Below are 12,535 nucleotides of genomic sequence, written 5' to 3' on the forward strand. Positions count from 1 at the left end.
CTTTAAGACTGACTGGTTTGATCTCCTTGCTCTCCAAGGTCCTCTCAGGAGTCTTCTCCAGCACCAGAGTTCTAAGGCATCAATTCTTTGGTGCTCTGCCTCCTTTACAGTCCAGCTCCCACAACCGAATGTAACCACTGGGAAGACCATAGACTTGAATCTTGACTATATGGACCTTTGTCAGCCAGTAATGTCTCTGCCTTTCAACACACTAGGTTGTCGTAGCTTTCCTGCCAAGAAGCAGAGGTCTTCTGATTTCATTGCTGCGTCACCATCCACAGTGATTTTAGAGCCCAAGAAGAGGAAATCTGTCACTACTTCCACCTTTTTCCCTTCTATTTGCCATGAAGTAATGCGGATGGATGCCATGGTCTTAGTTTTTTTAATATGAGTTTTAAGCCAGCTCTTTCACTCTCCTCCTTCACCCTCATCAAGAGGCTCTTTAGTTCCTCTTTGCTTTCTGCCATTATAGTGGTATCATCTGCATATCTGAGGTTGTTGATGTTTCTCCTTCTTAAATTGATTCCACCTATATTGAACATAGTGTCTTTATAAAACATGAGCTATTACTATAAACCACTGGGAAATTAAAAAAGAAACTAACAGGACAGAGGATGCATCTTCTAACCAGGATTTCCTTGTAACATATTCAAGGAGGAAGCCCTGTGAGCATTTCATTAGGTTCTCAAGTCTGAGAAACTCTTTTTGGAAATCTGGTGTACATCTTTGGATACTTTGTGATTGTATTTAATTTTTTAAAATATTTTATTGGAATATAATGTCTTCCCAGGTGGCTTCCCAGGTGTCTCAGTGGTAAAGAAACTGCCTGCCATAGCAGGAGACACAAGAAATCCAGGATCCATCCCTGGGTTGGGAAGATCCCCTGGAGAAGGAAATGAAAACACAGTTCAATATTCTTGTCTGGAAAATCACATGGACAGAAGAGCCTGGCAGACTACAGTCCATAGGGCTGCAAAGAGTCAGACACGACTAAGCACATGTGTACGTGCCCGTATACACACACACACACACACACACACACACACACACAGTGTCTTTACAACGTCGTGTTACTTTCTGCTGTACAGCAAAGTCAATCAGGTATATGTGCATATATAGCACCTGTTTTTTTGGATTTTCTTCCCATTTAGTTCAACACAAAGCACTGAGTAGAAGTTCCCTGTGCTATACAGTAAGTTCTCATTAGGTATCTATTTTTATGTCAATTCCAATTTGCAGTGAATTTTGACATCTGACAAACTTTGTATGGATAGGAAATAGGCAAGTGAGGTGGGAAATCATTGAAATATTTTGGAATGGATAACAGGTATGATCACAAAGGAATAGGACAGTTTTTCTTGCCTTATAACCTGGAAAATTCCAAAGAAGGAAGGGATACAGCTTGTTGGAATGGATGAGGAGGATCAGGCAGGCATTGAAGGGTGGGAATAATAAGAAGGGGGAATAAAGGATGCAAATGGTAGCAGGTACTGTAGGTAATTGTCTCCTGTCCTTCGTTGTCCCGGTGAACGTCCAGTCTGAGCAAGGGAAATTAAAGAGCTTCACTGCCCTCTCACAGAACAGAGTGAAGAACATCAGTGACCACTCTCGATCTGAAGCCCAGGTTCCTGTGAAAAATAAAGTCCTTCCAAGGAGTTTGAAGACCGTAAAACCCCAGAGGACCCCCAGAGGATCCCGAGAGGATGGGGCCTACATGCCTAACATTGATGATGCAGTGAAGGACATCATGAGGCTGCTGTGCTCTGTCTCTGAGAAGAGGAAGATAAAGGTGGCCTTCAAGTACTCCTTGTTGGGTGGCCTAGTTACTGGGACTGTGGCCGCTGTGGGTGGTTTGGTGGGCGGTCCACCAGGAATAGCCATCGGAGGAGCCGTCGGGGGTCTGTTAGGTTCATGGATGATGAGTGGAAAGTTTAAGCCAGTTCCTCAGATCATAATGGAGCTACCAGCTGACAAACAGAAGAGGCTCTTTATCAATACCATTGCCATCCTTAGGAACCTGTCCTGGACAAGTGTTGAGCAGCTGACCATGCTAGTCATGGGCAGTAAGACCCTGCAGAAGCAGCTGGTGGATATGCTGAATAACTATTTCATCAAGGAGCTGGGATTAGAAATGAAGTAGGACAAGTAGGCCTCTGCCCTGGGAAGCAGAGTCCATTTGGATGATTCCAAATTTGTTATGGTTGATGTATAACTGATTTGCAATGTCACAGTTTTTTGTGGGGTACAGCAAAGATAATTTACTTTTTCTGCATTGATGGATGACCATCCTGGGAGTGCAGTGATACCCAGAGTAAAAGACCGTTTATCCTTTTTATTCTTACTCACTAATCACATCCTTTGAAAAATTCTCAAAATTAATCAGAAAGATAAATAGAACTCAAAGAGTGGACAGAGTAGGGAGGAAACCTGCAGAATATTTCTAGCTCAGGGATTCTCTGATTCTAACGTAATTGACTAAATGACAGAATTCATATAAGTATAATATACTATAAACTAATAAATGAAAATTTAAGGCAAATTAGAGATAACATTCAAGGAAGCTTACAATTTAATCCTTTCTTGGTTCCCTCTGATTTATCTCAAAATGTCTATTTCTTTTCCATCCAACAATATAGTAAGTTTTAGGTGGGGGTCTCATGTTTTACTCATATTTGTATTTGCATCTATGTTTAGCCCAGTGTTCCATCTGTCAAATCAGTAAATAAACATTGTGCCAAACTCACTTTCTACTCACAGAGAAGAGTGAAATAGTTTATTATGAAATGAGTTATTACTTACTCTGACATGATTGCAGGTTTATTCATAAAAATTTAGAAATTCAATTCAAAAGTCCTCTTGACTCTTTAAAAGCTATTTGGTATGAATGAAACTTGGTACCAAGCCCCCTGTTATTCTCACACCCACTTAAATGGTTCTTATTTCTGGAGATTATGGTGATCATGGCAAGATATTCATCTTGGGGATCTAGAAATTTTATGCCTCTGGTGGGAGCTCTTGGGGAATAGATATGCTGGAGGTGGGAACACTTTCAGAAAGGTGGGGTATTGAGGAGCAGTCTCTTTCCTGCCTGCCTTAGGCCCTAGCAGGTCTTCTCTGGGTTGAGTGAGGGGGGCGGAGATTGGTTTCTGGGTTGACCCAACACTCTGCCCACAGTCTGGCTAGTGGAGTGTTCCCCTCTCTGCTTCCTCCATCTCATCCCCTTCTTTTCCTCCTCTGTCACCACTTCAAGTCTCCCTCCTGATCACATGTATGCTTTTCTCTTGACCTGATATATGTTCACCCTCTCCCCTACTAGTCTCTTCCCTTCTTTATAACTGTCTCAAGAACCACTTCCTGCAGAAGTGTTTCTGAACTTAACCCCACTCAGCACAAAGCACACTCATAGGTGTTATTCATCACGACTATGAATCAAATGTCCTGGGGTGGGCACCATTTAAGTGGGCAAGTGGACATTTGGTTGGACTGATTCCCTGAGACGAGAGACCAGGGCTTATGCTTCTGGATGGGGTCTCTTGCAGGGAAAAATCCATGACCCTCTTGTCATTTGGGGATACTCTGATAGCAGGCCACGGGGTCTTCCATGGTCTCTTCTAACAGCCGCGATCGAGTCGTACATCCTTTTAGCACATGGAATCTCTGGATCGGGGGGAGGTGGGAGGGTTGGTTATAGCATCCCCTGAGGATGGTGAAATTCTTCCTCAAATCATGTATTCTCTCCTTACTGGCTTAGAGAGAGGCTGAGGACCATCTCCACCAACACTAAACCTGCATGTGTACAGATATAGACACTTCCCTAGAAGCACATGAACCTTTCCTGATGGGAGGAAGGGCTCTCCCCCATCAACCATCGGCTGCTTAAGGACAAACCTTACAGATTCTCATGGAGAAATGAACAGCCTGAAGGCTAAACTGACGACTTTCCAGTGGGCATTCCCATCCTTGGGCCCTGGGATAACACTCCCCTCCTTCCTTCCCTGCCTGACTCACTGTGCGTCTTGCCCTCTCCCCACACCCCCCAGGTACCTCTTCGGTGCCCCCTTCACTTCCTTATTCCTGAGGGTGGTAAGGAGTGGGTTGAGGGCGGATGTGACTACAGTGTAGAAAAGAGAAATGAATTTGTCCAAAGCTGGTTGTACCTGTGCGTGGGTTGCAGGTAGGGGTAGATGGCAGATCAATGGAACAGGCAGATGGTTGTCAGGTGAAACCTACAGGTGCCCACTACTTTCCTGCGGCTGCCTCTGATCCTCATGCCCCATACAGCATGGGCCACGGCAGCAGGTAGGCCAGGATGACGGCAGACCGCACCAGCAGCCGCATGGTCCAGAGCCATCACCGCCAGGAGGACACACTCAGCCGAGCCCAGCACCAGCGATGCGCACAGCTGTGCCAGGCAGCCACCACGCTCCAGCCTCAGCACCTGGCAATGCACGTTGGCCAGCAGGGGTGGCACCAGGCTCATGGTGAAGCCTATATCCACCAGGGACAGATGGCAGAGGAAGTAGTACATGGGCGCACACTGCCAGCAGCACCAGCGCCGAGTTGCCAATTACAATCAGGAGGTAGCAGAGGAGGAGGGCGGAAAGGACAGGCTGCAGGGAGGGTCAGTTGGAGAAGCCCAGCAGGAGGCAGTGCTTCTCTGTGCTGTGGTTGCCCTAAAGCAGGAAATTCCAGGAAAGTTGGGAAGGACAACACACACAGGGTGATGTATCCCTTACAAGCAAAGGAAAACCCAGACCATGGGGAGTGGGGAAGGAGAACGGACCTCAGCACACACATGCTTAGGTGTCCACTGGAGCTCATTTACAGATCTGAACCCTTAGTTTAGGAAGGCAGCCAAATATTAGTATACCCTAGTTGAAGTATTTACCAGAAAATTCTATGAGGAAGATAGAATCTCCCTCCTATAAATAAATAAACTTGGGCTCAATAAGGTAAATCATCCCAAAGTCATAGCTAGTGAGTGGCCCTGTGTACTCAAGCCTGTTTGATTTCCAAACTAGTGCTCTTCTGCTGCTTCCCTGCTTCTGATTGTACTCCTCCGGGCCAAAGTAGAAATCTAATCTTCCTCTCACATGAAAGCCCTTCAGATATTTGAAGACAGATTTCTCTTTGAGCCTCCCAATCCCCTTCTTTGAAAGTGTGTTCTGCCTGAAAACAGATGCAATGTCCCAGGCTGGTAGAACCAACACTGGGTAGATCACAACTATCACCTTCTTTGTGTCAGGTGCTCTACCTCTATTAATACAACCCAATATACTGCTGACTACTGAATTTTAATCTGCTGAATCTCTCTTCCAGACTGTGTCCAAAGTCCATGCCACTCCTGCTTACCATTTAGTGTGATGATTTTGAGCAACACAGATCAGCACATGTGTCCAACTTTTTGCAGAGCACATCTGTAGCAGCCTTTAAATCCAGAGTCATCTGGGTAGAGGAAACACCCTTAGTCAGGAGACCCGGGTTCCACCTAGCAAAACTGCGTTTGACCAGTGACTTGATATGAGGAAGTCACTTCATTTCCCTCTACCTCAATATTTTCATGTGTAAAAGGAAGACTTTGAGCCTAGATGACCTCTGAGGTTCCTAGCTGTAATTTAATAAATACTTCTCATTTAATTTTTTTGACCACATCACAAAGCATGTGGGATCCTAGTTCTCTGACTAGGGATTGAACCTGAACCACTGCACTGGAAGCATGGGGCCTTAACCACTGGACCACCAGGGAAGTCCCAATAAATATTTTTCAAACAAACTAAAAGTGGATGCAGAAGACTTTTAACTCTCAGGATGATGCTGAATCAAATTTCCTAATGATATAGAAACCATCATGGGTGATGTGATAGATCAAAGTCACATAGAAATCTTTCTACTGCATGGTCCCTGACAGGTATCATTATAAGGAAAACATTTTAAAAGTCATGTTCACTGTTCTTAAATTATAAATTATAATCTTCTATTTTTATTGTTCAGGAAAGAACCTTCTTCCCCCCAACACAGCAATGTATTTATATAGTTCTCCCATTTATCTTCATTAGGCAGAACCGATTATTAATGTGATTGAGAACAAGGATTCAGGAGTCAATGTTTGGACAGTGTGGGTTTGGTGCCATCTAATGGCATAATGTGATATTGCATCTGGCATCCCAGACTCCTGACCTAAGACCTAGCAGTGTCCACTGTGGTTATTAGTCCTGTGCTCTTGCTCAGAAAGATGATAATTATCATAATTGTTATTATTAGGTATTTATATAGTGAGTATGATATCCCAGGGGTAAATTAAAGTGGCCTACACATTTAATCTATGGTACAACACTATGAAACAGATAATATTCAGTTTAGTTCAGTCGTGTCTGACTCTGTGACCCCATGAATTGCAGCATGCCAGGCCTCCCTGTCCATCACCAACTCCCGGAGTTCACTCAGACTCATGTCCATTGAGTTGGTGATGCCATCCAGCCATCTCATCCTCTCCCAAATGCAGAGTTTAAGTAGCAGTTGAACCATGTCAGATATGTGGACCCAAGAGGACTGATTCAAGTCCTCGTGGTCTCAACCCTGCGGTTGGATACAAATAGTGTCTCCCTAGCCCAGGTGAGAAGTCTCAAGCTCTCGGTGAACTCTGAGGAAAATATCCCCATCTAGAAATAATTTGATCCCCCAGCTGAAGGAGGTTTGCTTCCCTGAACAAGAGCAGAGAGAAGGGAAGAGAGAAGGGAAGAGAGAGTTCCTAAGAGCATCCTACAGGAACTCTAAGGAACTTCTTGTTCCCTGGGAACAAGAAACAATAGCCTGCCTGGAGGAAGTTTTGGGACAGCTTATGGGGTGTGTTCCTCAGTTCTCCACTAGATTTCAGATTCCCAAAAGTACAGACCATAATGTTGCAGACAGTTGGCCCCTAATTAGTTCTATAAATGAATGAGTGAGTAAATGTCTCTAAAGAATGTGTCAAGGGTTCTGGGATCCTAATCTCACAGTTGCTGTCTGCCGCTTTTCCATGGCAAAGACAATACCAAATTCTCTTGGGCACATGCTGACAAAATAAGAAAAAGGAAAAGCCTAGTTTTATTCTAGTCCCAACACAAAAAGGCTTTGATTCAATATTTACTCTGGAATCAGCACAACACAGCAGTATTAACTCTATTTCAATCCTAATCTTCATTTTAGCCTTCATGGACTAATGTTCTTGACTCCTTGGCCTCCTAATTAGATTGTATCTTAATCTCAATGTAGACCCCCATTTTAAATTTAATAATCCTAATCTCAACCCTACAAGTGATGTCAACCCTAGTTCTACTTTTCAAATCACGTATGTAATACATTTTTCTCATGATCACCTCTGTCCTCTTTCTCTCAGTGGGACCTGGAAATTTCTGCTCTTTTTGTCTGTTTATCAGCTACCCATGCCCAAAAGCTCTAATGTCCTCATACAGGAAAATCCTTTCTAGAGATTCTAGGGGAAATACAACAGAGAATTAAAAGAAGTGTAAATAATCTGCTTTCATGAAACCTAATTTGTTCAATAAATGGTTTAACAGAGGCTTTAAGACTAACATTCCAAATGCATTCAGTCTGTGCGGACAGTTATCTACTGGATACTCCAGGAGAAAATCCAGCACAAGTTCACTCAGTCACAACCCTCAGAGTGTTTGAAGCAGGTTGAAATGGTCAGAGACACAATTCCAACATAAGTAACCACTACACAACTGAGTTGGGGCTCCCCAGGTGGCACCTGTGCTAAAGAACCCGCCTGCCAATGCAGGAGACACGGGTTCAATCCCTGGGTCAGGACGGTCCCCTGGAGAAGGGCATGGCAACCCACTCTAGTATTCTCACCTGTCACCTGGAGAATCCCATGGACAGAGGAGCCTGGTGGACTACAGTCCATAGGGTCGCAGAGAACTGAACAAGACTGAAGCGACTTAGCATGCACACAACTGAGCTGGGGGCAAGTATGAGGCCAAAGGCATAGAGAATGAAAGAATAAAGTGTGCGGATGTGTGGGTGGTGTGGGTATCAGAGAATTTTTCCAAAGGTTTGAAACACAGCAGAGGGAACAATATTAACATGAAATATTTGCCAATTTGCTGTGTGGAAATGAGCTAATGTATGTTGTGCATTAAGATGGAAAGATGTGAGGTGAGGAGTTACACCAGTGAGCCAAATGATTAAAAAGGAAAATGTAAGTTATTTTAGAAACATGTAGAAGCTATTGAATTGGATACAAGTGGAAAAAGGGATATCCTTACAGACAATTAAAGACTATAAGATTTACGTCCTGTGAATGTGGGCACTTCCCTATCCAGTAGGACACACGAGTTGGAAGCACTTGAGTTCAGTTACTTCAGTCATGTCAGACTCTGCGACCCCATGGACTAGCTCCCCAGGCTCCTCTGCCCAGGGGATTCTCCAGGCAAGAATACTGGAGTGTGTTGCCACGCCCTTCCCTAAGGGAACCTTCCCAACCCAGGGATGGAACTCTTGAGTCTCCAGCATTGGCAGGCAGATTCTTTACCACTAGTGCTGCCTGGAAAGCCCTGGAAGCACTTAAAGGACCTTATTCAGGAACCTCAGGGTATAACCTCCAGTTCACTTATGAGGGGCTCACTGCACCATGAATAGGTCCGGAAGCATAAGCCCAGCTTCTGTTGTGTCCCTCCAGCACCCACGGAAGCCAGCCTTCCCAGTTGCCCTGACCGGAATTCATCACTCATGCCTGAAAGGTTCCAGGATATGCTACCCCAGAACATGTCTCTTTGGCATATAGATTATTTTAAGCTAAAGGCCATTAACCTGCAGCTGTGGGAAAAGCTCTAAAACAGAGCACAGGCTTTCTTTTTATAAAAGAAATTTGCATTTATTAAGGCGTCTCCCCATCATGTACCTGGAAAAGGAGTTTTAACAACACTCTTAAGGAGAGGGAACTGGCTTAAATCTGCATGACAAACCTTAGTAACAATACTTACTGACTACACTTTTCCTTCCCATGTGGCACTAGTGGTAAAGAACCTGCCTGCCAATACAGTAGATTAAGAGATGCAGGTTCAATCCCTGGGTCGGGAAGATCCCCTGGAGGAGGAAATGGCAACCGACTCCAATAATCTTGCCTGGAGAATCCCACAGACAGAGGAGCCTGGCAGGCTATAGTCCATGGGGTCGCAAACAGTCAGACACAATGGAAGCGACTGACTTAGCACACACTTTTCCTGATCGCTTTCCCAAAACTTGCCTCCACCCGGAAGCTCAAAACCCCTTTTCCTTTGTTTAGCCTAAAATGGTATATAAGCCCCAGTTCTAATGGTCTCTCTGGGTTTCTCATCACTGACTATTCCCACGTGCATGCACGATGCACATGGTAATAAACTTCTGTTTTTCTCCTGTTAATCTGTCTTTTGTTGGTCTCATTTCCAGGGCCCCAGCTAAATAAAGAACCTAGATGGGTTCTAGACGAAAAAGATTATTTCTCCTCCCCTCCACCCCAAGAACACTCCTGTCCTGCTTAGCTTTACTGCCACTCGGTCCCAGCACAGCGCCCTCTTGGGGAGGCCTCCATGCGGTTCTCGGTGGCAGCCCTTTCATCTTTGGGGGTTCCCTTCCTTGCTCCATGGGCTGTGTAAGTGGATGCTTCATTGATTAAGTATTTTGAAAATCAACCCTGCTGGTGGGGTAGGGGAGAGCGCTGTCTGATATGAAGCCCACTCTCCGATTCCCCTTGGGTTAATGGAACCTGAAGAACAAAGAGGATTTCCTGTTTCAAAAACCAGAGAGAATAAACTCTATCCAGAGTGGCCTAAAATTACAATGGACCGTAGGACGAACTACAGTTGGCAGGAAGGGCTAGGAGTGGGACTACTGCTGGCCCTGAAGCATCCAGAAGCAACCAAAGACCCAGAAAGAGACTGAAAGGCAGCAAACAGCAAGCAACGCCTGGGTGATGGGCCTGGGTGGGAACATGGCAGCGTGTGAGGTGCCATGAACACTGGCTTTGGAGTAGACAGACCAGATGCAGTGGATCATTCTTTCCAAAGAAGGCTGCAGCAACATATTTATCCCATCCCACATGTTCTTTTCACAGCGGGACTGATGCTTAGCCCAGCATGAAGTGAGGTCCGTTCTCCCTCTCCTTGAATCTGGGCATGGCCTTGTGACTGCCCCGACAATGGATGCTATGTGATGTACAAGGCTGTGTCAGAAAAAAAGTTGGGCTTCAACCTAGCTGGCTCCAACCCTTGCCTTTGGAACCCAGGCACCATGTTATAAGGAATCCCAGAGTGCATGGAAAGGCCAGGTGTAGGGGTTCCAGTCCACAGTCCCAGCTGAGGTCTTAACCAACTCCCATCTTGAGGCCCTTCTGAGGATTCCAGCCCCCAACCTTCAAATCTCTCCACTGTCCCCTGAGTTCCTGACCCACAAAGCCATGAGACATAATAAATGATTATTTTCTTAAGCCACTGTTTTGGGGTAACAGGTTATGCAGCAACAGACACTAATTCACTCAACCTGGATGCTGTCTCCTCTCATCAACTGTGTGACCCTGGACCAGAGTCTTCCTCTTGGAGTTGCAGTCTCCTTGCCAGAAAACAGACATGAGCACATGACCCCTTCCCTCGGCACAGTCCCGAGCAGCAGAACTAACAACTGTGAGGTGCCGACACTCCTGGCTGTTCTCTCAAGCTACCTTGTTTAATTTACCTGCCTACTTACTTCAACTTTCCACTTTGAGAAGGTACATCCCACAAAAGCCCATCTTGCCTACTGCTCTGGTGTCATTTAGTTGCTAAATCCTGTCCAACTCTTGCGACCCCATGGACTGTAGCCTGCCAAGTTCCTCTGTCCATGGGATTTCTCAGCAAGAATACTGGAACGGGTTGCCATTTCTTTTTCCAGGGGATCTTCCCAACGCAGGAATCAAACCTGGGTCTCCTGCATTGCAGGTAGATTCTTTTTTGACTGAGCTACGAGGGAAGCCCTGCCCACTGCTCTACCCCAAGGCCTAGACAAGCACCTACCACCATAATTTCCCCATCAAAACCTGATTGACTGAAAAAAAAAAAAAAATAGTACAACTAACATAGCAGCAAAGTGTTCACAAAATACTTCCTGTTAATAAGTGATCAGGGCAGGGAGGCAAAAGACCCAAGTCAAGGCAGAGCAGGGGCCACTGAAGTCTGGCAGACAGTCTAGAGTTCAAGATGTTCTACAGTCAGATCTGAAAGCCCAGGGGTGAAGCCCACCCTGACCCAGCAGGGCTGGAGAGGCCAAGGGAGCTCTTCCCAGAACTGCTGAGTAGTAGTCACACACTTCCTCCCCACACCAGGGGCCTCCGCTAGCCCTACCATTTGACCTGGCCCCTGTCTGTGCTGCCAGCCAAGAATGTCTGGCTTAACCACGACACAGTAGAACTGATCTTCTCTAATCCGCAGCCCTGCTAAGTGCAAAGAGGGCTTCCCAGGTGGCTCAGTAGTAAAGAACCCACCTGCCAAGCAGGAAACGCAGGTTCAATAGCTGGTCGGGAAGATTTCGCTGGAGAAGGAAATGGCAAGCCACCCCAGTATTCTTGCCTGGGAAATCCCATGGACAGAGGAGCCCAGCAGGGTATAGTTCACAGGGCTGTAAAGAGTCAGACACCACTTAGTGACTAAACAACAAGTACAAGGAAAGTTCAAGGTGGTTAACTCTAGTCTTTTCTGTTCTGCCCAGGGCTGGGAGGTAGCTCCCACTACTGCTTCTGAAGCCAACTGTCCATTTTCTACACTACCAGCTGACCTCCTCCACAGGCCTCTTTCCTTTGCCTTGAGAATGCTCCATTGTGGGATGAAGGGCAACTCGATTCAAATCCTAGTGATCCAAAGCGGATACTCACAGTGAAATGGTTTTCAAGTACTGGTCCAAGATTTAACTTCCCCTGCTCTTGGGAAACTTCAGAAATTGGCTATTAAATAGGGTGGTGAAATGACAGGGCCCATCCAATCCTTGCAGCACTTTCGGAAAAAATATATGAAAATCACTTTTTAAAAAATCAGTGCTATGGGGAAGGAGAGAAACTGAGCTTCGGAAAAAAAAAAAAAAAAAAACCACTTCTCCAAGGGGACACAAAAAATTACAAAATTGTCGAGCAATGTTTTGTTTCCATTGGCCATTGAGGACTTTCTTTCATGTGGACAGCAAACTCCTGCCAAGGTGCTCAGAGTTCTCAATGACTTTTCAGGCTGGAAGAACTCAGGGACCATCTAATCTGCTACCTCTGAGCGGTCATGTTTTATTATTATCCTCAATTCCTAGGAGGAATAGCCCTCACATCTGTTCAGCCACATGCTCCAGGCTCCCAATACATGCCCATCACTGTCAGAGACCTCATTAAACAGTGACAGTGGCTTGTTTACCCAACATGCTCCGTGAGCCAAGAACCATCGTGAGCACTCGTCCTGGCATCCACTCCACAGAGGGATGGATGTGAAGATGGTGGTGGGGACGATGACTATTACGTTCACATGTGAGGACGTGGAGACTAGAGATT

At 45.6% G+C, this 12,535-nt stretch overlaps 2 pseudogenes across 1 annotated transcript; one reads left to right on the forward strand and one right to left on the reverse strand.

Annotated features, from left to right (window-relative positions):
• Window positions 1-1,176: 1,176 nt before the first annotated feature.
• Window positions 1,177-2,743, forward strand: LOC104998676 (annotated as a pseudogene). Its single transcript, XR_826495.1, has one exon. The product of XR_826495.1 is annotated as a protein C19orf12 homolog pseudogene (transcript).
• Window positions 2,744-4,192: 1,449 nt separating this feature from the next.
• On the reverse strand, window positions 4,193-7,050 carry LOC104998698 (annotated as a pseudogene).
• Window positions 7,051-12,535: the final 5,485 nt, after the last annotated feature.

The sequence above is a fragment of the Bison bison genome, unplaced genomic scaffold (assembly GCF_000754665.1).
Source record: "Bison bison bison isolate TAMUID 2011002044 unplaced genomic scaffold, Bison_UMD1.0 scf7180017853217, whole genome shotgun sequence".
NCBI lineage: Eukaryota > Metazoa > Chordata > Mammalia > Artiodactyla > Bovidae > Bison > Bison bison.